This window comes from Gadus morhua, chromosome 8, assembly GCF_902167405.1.
Source record: "Gadus morhua chromosome 8, gadMor3.0, whole genome shotgun sequence".
Taxonomy (NCBI): Eukaryota; Metazoa; Chordata; class Actinopteri; order Gadiformes; family Gadidae; genus Gadus; species Gadus morhua.
This window is the reverse complement of record NC_044055.1, coordinates 8428152-8435651: the sequence shown is the minus strand read 5'-3', so window position 1 is coordinate 8435651 and position 7500 is coordinate 8428152. Positions and strand designations below refer to the sequence as shown.

Here is a 7500-nt window from a genome sequence, read left to right as displayed (position 1 = left end):
GCATGTCGTAACTTTTTGGCAATAGAAACCGTCATCCAAGCTGGTTAATGAATGGAAAAAAAAAACATGTCAAGATGGTAAACTCCCTTCTGATTGGCCATGTAATTGTGTGTTGTTCTGGTGTGTTGTTCTGGTTAGTGCAAATAAAAACATATCCAAAAGAGACCACTTAGAAGTTCAGTTTCCTCAGTTACTGCCAAAATGATGGAAGCTGGATTGAAAGTGTGAACCAATTAGTCAGTATTGTGTGGAAATAAAGATTGCAAAGCCGTCCCTTTAGTATAATATTGTTATCACAGCACAGATACCAACAAAATAAAAGTTATAATCTTCAACCTGGCTAGGTTTGCTGTTATGAACCCTCTTCGGTTATCTTTTCCGTATTTGACTGAGGTAAAGTTACAGACACCAAGAAGTGAGGTTGTTTACGATGGGTGGAAATTGTTAACGTTTCCGGCAGAGCTAATAGTTGCTCTAGCAGGCAGAGAGACCAGCTACCTGCCGAGATGTGTAACACACGTATCCTCTTCAAATGTCTACGCTTACCTTTATCTATCTTCTACCTCGCGCAACTCCTTGACTCCCGGGAGCTTCCGAGCTGACTGCGTCATTTTACTGAAGTCCTTTTACTGAGGTCCTTTTAACATGGTTTCTGCTTTGTACAAACAATCTCTTTTTGGCACAGGCTCAAAGAGTAGCAGGGACTCCCAGCGCCTTTCAGAATTCTGCTCCATTCACACCGCGGGGGTGCTTGAACCCTTTAATTATACACTTTTCCTTCATTTTAGCTTACGGATGTAATGTATGGAGGCTTGATCTGTGGCGGCCAAGGCTTTCATGTTGTCCTCTATAGCTACTGGAATTGAAACCGAGCGCTGGACACAGACATGGCGGTTTGGGGGTCTCAGGCGTCCTCGCTAGAGGTGACCGGGCAGAAGTTACCAGACTGCACACATCAAACGTCTCTCGGAGTTCTGCATGTCCAATGTGACCCCCCCCCCCCCCCACACACACACACACACTCAAACACACACACACACCATTCCCTGGCTCCAGCACTTCAGTCAGTCGATTCATTTCTTTCTTTGTTTTGTTTTTGTTTGTTCATTTCTTCTTTGTGCATTTGGTGGGCCTTTGCTCCTTTGACTTTTTCTGTGTGGGAAATGGCTGTGTTGGTGCTGCAAAATGTAGCGTAGCCGGGACAGATACATGTAAAAACTGAAAGTCTCTTCTCTTTTCTTTTTTTGTATCTCTCTATCCGTCTGTCTTTCTATCTGTCTCTCTCTCTCGCTCTCTCTCTCTCTCTCTCTCTCTCTCTCTCTCTCTCTCTCTCTCTCTCTCTCTCTCTCTCTCTCTCTCTCTCTCTCTCTCTCTTTCTCTGTCTCTCGCTCAAATTCCTCCTGGCCAAAGACGCAAGGCTCTCCATTACCCAACACCCCAGCAGATATCAAACACTGCAATCCTCTCTCTCTCTCTCTCTCTCTCTCTCTCTCTCTCTCTCTCTCTCTCTCTCTCTCTCTCTCCCTCTCTCTCTCTCTCTCTCTCTCTCTCTCTCTCTCTCTCTCTCTCTGTCTCTCTGTCTCTCTCTCGCTCTCACTCTCTCGCCACATCATGTGCTTCATGCCTCTCTCGTAAGGCTGGAGGAGTGCTTTGCTGAATGAGATTTGTGTTAATGAATTGAGAACAAATTGGGAGTCGAGGCGGAGAGAGAGGGAAAGAGAGAGACGTGTGGATGACTCCTGGAAATTGGCACACAGCTTGCAGCCATGATTCCGCATTCCTGATTCTTGTTTAAACAATATAAGACATGAGGTCTGTTTGTGTATATGTGTGTGATTTTATTGTGTGTGTATTTTGGGGGGCTCACATATTTAGTTAAAAAATTAAGAAGTACATACCGTGGATAAGAGACATCTTTTTAATCAATGACTTTATTGGCCTTAGCTCCTTCAGGATTTTAGGCTTTCTTCTTACAACATCACAGATCCTAACGTCAGAGCAGATTCGGTCCAGCTAATTCTGTGGAATCCAGGGTTAACAGAAAAGCATGTGAAGGTAATTTTTGCACCCCCGCTTACTACCTTTTCTAACTACTTGTTCACATTTAAAAGAGGCCTTTCTTTTTTTTTAGATCCTTTTATCACCTCGCTGGAGGTGAATACTTTCCCCACTCGTTACCTTCCGCCCGCGCGTTCGTCTGCAGTGTTCAGGAGGGGTGGGGGGGGGACCTTGGTAGCCCCTCCGAGCTGTCTTAACCCCCGCACACACTCAACCACAAAACTCAGGAGAACCCGCACATAAGGCACAGACTCCATGTGAGACGCAGGCTTTTCCCCATTTCCCCCTCTCTCTCTCTCTTTCTCCCTCTCTCTCTCCCCCTCACATGTTCAAAAGCAAAAGGTGTTGCCTGTCACCAGGCAACACCTATTACACTGAGACAATTGTCTCCGGCTGCTTCAAACAAGAAAGAGAGTGAATACGAGCGAGGGAGCGAAAAGGGAGGGAGAGATTGGGAGAGAGTGAGAGAGAGAGAGAGAGAGAGAGAGAGAGAGAGAGAGAGAGAGAGAGAGAGGGAGAGAGAGAGAGAGAGAGAGAGAGAGAGAGAGAGAGAGAGAGAGAGAGAGAGAGAGAGAGAGAGAGAGAGAGTGAGGGGAAGAGGGAGAATGAGGGAGAGAGAGACAGCCTAACAAGGAACAAAAGGGAGTTCAGTCAGAGCGAGAGAGGTGTTTGAGTGGGAGCGGCAGGAAAGGTGAGGTAGCCAACCAGGCTCTTCATTCGCACCTGTAAGCGACTTCCTCCGCACCCCTGGGGTTAGGGTGGGGGTTGATACGGATGGGAGCTGGTTTGAGGGCTGGGGTAGGGTGCTAGAAAGGGGGTGGGCGGATTCTCTGCGATCGCGTCTGTCTCCCGCTGGTTCCTTCTGTTCAGTGCCCCCCCCCCCCCCCCCCCTCCCTCGAGGAGTCCTTTGTTTGGGGGAGTTCGGCATCGCGGAGTGTGGCGCTCATTGAGTCTCTCGAGCGGTTCCTTGGAAAGCAGCGTTGCGCTGAGCTCATTTTCACTGAGGAACCGGAAGCCTTGTCACCTCCAAAAGTGGCATTCAAAAGGTAATGACACGCAGAGCTGTAGTCAGAGCTAATTAATACATTTTCGTTTAGAGGCCTCCCAATTACTTTTGAAAACACCTTTATGCGTTGTATACTCAGCACAATACAAACGTAATACAGCAAAATACAAGCCCGGACACAAACACTGGAAAGGTGCCAAGTTGTCTGCCCAATTGTTTCTGCCCAGCTGTTGGGATCTGATTTCTTTCACCTGTGTTGCTGAGTATTTGATGATATTTCTACTTATGCTGTTTATAGCCCTGGGCTACCATGCTAGATTATAATCCAACCATTATGGGCCCTATCATGCATCCGGCGCAATTGACTTTCTCACTGGCGCATGTGTCATTGCTAGTTTGCAGCTGGCGCAGAGCGTTTTTTTCCCTCCTGCGCCACGCGTCGGTAAATTGGGGAATGATCTTGCGCACCAAGGGGCGGTTCGGCGAAAGGAGGAGGCATGTTCTGGCACAAACGTTCCCTGATGCTATTTTTTCAGTTTCAGAAACCACTTGCGCCACAAACCAGGTAATAGCTGGTTTAAAGTCAGTGGCGCGTTGTTCAGATGCTATTTTAAGGGCGCATGCATAATGTTGCTTGTGCAGCTCACGGATACTCTTTGCTTCTCCCATCTACCTAGCCACACATTCTTGGTAAATAATTTGGGAAAGAACAGCTGTTACAGCGGTAATAAGTTGTACTTTTAAATCAATGCATCTGCAAATACCGTACAGCAAACACATATTTTCTTGACACAGACATCGTGTACATGCCCATAACTTTTAGGATTGATGAGTATTTGATTGTGAGAAAACATTGTTTTACCGCGAAAGAATGAATGAATGCGGGCGCGCGTGTGTGTACATCTGTTTAAACACAAGCAAACTAAACACATAACGCATAATACAGTCCATGGCAATGTATATTAACGGGGGGACACATGCATATTGGGAACACAAGTCGATAACGATAATGCATACAAAACTGATAAGAAACGATGTTTAGAATGTATTGCGTATATCATTAAATAGAACCACAGTTACCACATATCATGTGTTTTCTTTGCCAAAATTTATTTGAGGCCTCAGTATTTCTGAAGTTGTGGGAGAAAACCTTATTCCATGTGTGAATTAGGCCACATTATTTTGCCATAAACTGAGCCATTTGAAGTTTGAAATGCATGTGCATCTGTCTCATCGGAGACTGCAGACGCGCTGTCAAAATATCAACTCGTCAGATTCAAATGCGCTCATGGCTCTTAAAGGGGATGGGAGCCCAAACCACACCTACGGGTAATTAGGCTACTTCACCATCCCTTTTTAGATTTGCGCCAGGCGCAAGAGTCATTTTTTGCGCCGGTGAAACAGCGACATCGCCATAGAACCGCCCACAAAGCTACTTGCGCTTGGCGCTTCTCACTTCCGTTTCAGACCGTTAAAATAGGGCCCTATGTATTCTATCTATCTATCTGTCTGTCTGTCTGTCTGTCTGTCTGTCTGTCTGTCTGTCTGTCTGTCTGTCTGTCTGTCTGTCTGTCTGTCTGTCTGTCCGTCTGTCCGTCTGTCTGTCTATTTGTGTGTCTGTCTGCGTGTCTGTCTGTCTTCCTATCTGTGTGTCTGTCTGTGTGTCTGCATGTCTGTCTGTCTGTCTCTCTGTCTTTTTGTGAAGCCTTAACGGAGGCTACGCAGACGAAGAGCAGACTCTCAACCATCTCTAATGTGGTGCTTGTCACCAGCGTATGCTAACAGCTAACAGCGCCCGGTCCCCTTGTCATCCAGTCCTCCGGGTCAACCCCGCCGCACGCCGGCTGAGAGTCACATTAGCCCGGACGCGTGCGGCGAAACAGCTGGCTGATGTGCACGTCAGCCAGCCTCCGAGGTGGTGTGTCGCGGAGGCCCCGCGAACAAGTCGCCAGCCGGCCATCTGCCGCCGCTGTTTGTTTATAGCGTGATGTAGCCGGACGAGGCCGGATGCGGCGTGATGTGGCATGATGTAGCGTGATGTAGCCTAGGCCTGCGCCGCCGTCACGCTATGCAAAGGCTCGAGGCTCTGGCTGAGATTCTTCATTTTCTTGTTATTATTCATTTTTGGATTCTACCATGACAGCGGTTTGTGCGGAGGAGGAAGTGGGCTGTCCGGTACACTCCATATATAACTGTGTGACGGACGTAGAGAAGTGTGTGCTAAGGCAGAGGAACCATATGGGGTGGGGGGGGGGGGGGGGGGGGGATTGTTTATACCAGCAGATGTTTGCTGGCAGGAGGGAACAATGAAACATGCTATATTGTTCCTTGTCATCAGAACTGCTGGTGGTTGTGGTTGTGGATCATAAGGATCCGCTTGAGTTTGTGTAGATTTGATTCTGTTAAACATTTAGGCATTCTGAGGAGACTTCACCTAACAAAGTAATCACTAGTCGGTTAATAACGCCTGAGAATTCTAACTTGAACAAAAATGTAATGAGAGCCAGTAATGTAATTGCTTGACGGATAATGTAACACAATTTCCTGAGAGATATTGCAATAAATTTGACTTTTACTCGATTGCACCCCAAAGGATAATGATGGGGGGGATCCAATCATTTTTTTCTACTTTTATAGGGGGGGGGGGGCTGACAAGAGAACCAGGGCTTTAATCTGAGCATAATTTCTTGATACTTTGTACACACCTGGTGATTTATTACCTGATCAGGCAAAGTAAGCACCACTTTGTGTTGATTCCGTTAGCATTTCTCATGGCTTTGACAGAAAGTTATCCATTGTGTCCGTACATTTGTATCGCAATAAGTACGACGTATCTACAAAAACTGGATAGTCAGAAACATCACAGATCAACAGGCTTTGTTACCACTCAACCATACAAATGACTATCATTAAAAATCTCTTACTCAGAAAATAAGTCATTATTCTACACAGCTTCTACGAGGAGTCTACAATGTGTGCAATAAGAATACTGAATGCTTCCCCCAATAGAGCATAGAGCAGAAAGGTTCTCAGATAAACTTTTATCGGGTAAAACGTGCATTTTAGAAATCAATGCACAGCAAGACGGTCGCACCGGCTAACTGAGAGCTAAATTCAGACACACACAGACAACAGGGCCTTAATTCGAGGAGGTGGCGGTGGGAGTGCGGGTGGTAGATAGATAGATGGATACAACTTTATTAACCCACCGTAGGAGAAATTTGTTTGTTGCAACAGCCCAGCAGCAGTGGAAAAACACAGAACAAAAATACAATCCAATATAAACACAAAGTACTAATGCAAACAAGAATAGACTCTGAGGTAAATGCTAAACTGAATGCTAAAGTAAGGACTGGACAAGACAAACAGAACCAACAACAACAAACAGGGGGAGCAAAACAGACGGTATAAACAATCTAAATTATAAATTGTAAAGTGTAAAGTAGTATGTGGGTTGGAAGAAGTGAGAGAGAGTGTATTGATCTTCTGATACACCGTCAACTTCCTCTGTCAGCAGAATTCTATTTCTGGGCTCATCAACTCTCGGGGAAACCACGAGACAGTGAGTGACACTGTATTACCTTGTCTCCTCTCTCTCCCCTCGCCCGCCCACCATTTATTTTCCAAACTGATCCGCATAACGAGACCACAGAGGGAAGCTACATTTAGCTTTTGGGAAGAGATGTCTCACACACACACACACACACACACACACACACACACACACACACACACACACACACACACACACACACACACACACACACACACACACACACACACACACACACACACCTACACACACACACAGACACACACACACACACACAAAAACACACACACACGAACACATACATGCATGCACGAACACACACTGACATGTATACTGACACATGCACACAGACACACACACACACATGCACGTACACACACTGACACACGCACAACAATACATTCCCACACACACACACACAGATACACTCTGACGCACAAAAACTCTCCCCATCCCCCTCCTACACGTACATACAGGTAAATCGTCACCACGTGTGTAATTTCCATGTTGTTGTTCAGGCTATTTCGAGACGCCTCCGTGACACCTTGCTCATTGGGGAAACTTGTGTGAACCGCTTTGTATAACTAGACCTGCTGTACGTGGCGATGAACAAGGTGTGAGCCGTACAAGAAAACGCTTCGCGTGTTCCCCGACGCTCAGCCGGCATTCAGAGAGAAAAAGTAAAGCCTCGAACGAACGACAACAACGCATAAAATTGTCAGAAAAGAAAGAAGAGAAGAAAAACAAAGACACCGAAGATAATTCAGAGGGCACAGGTCATGTTTTCTTGTCGCCGCGGCAGCAGAGAGGCTTCTGGGAATTCTAGAAGGAACTCTCTGGAGGGTGTTCTATAGGCAGAGCTTATAGCCGCTGCTTATAGACC

General features: G+C 46.3%; 1 protein-coding gene across 1 annotated transcript in view; it reads left to right on the top strand.

The window, feature by feature from the left end:
• The window catches only part of LOC115548624 (basic proline-rich protein-like), a 39913-nt gene that overhangs the window by 5060 nt on the left and 27353 nt on the right, over window positions 1-7500 (top strand). The gene's annotated exons all lie outside the window — the stretch shown is intronic.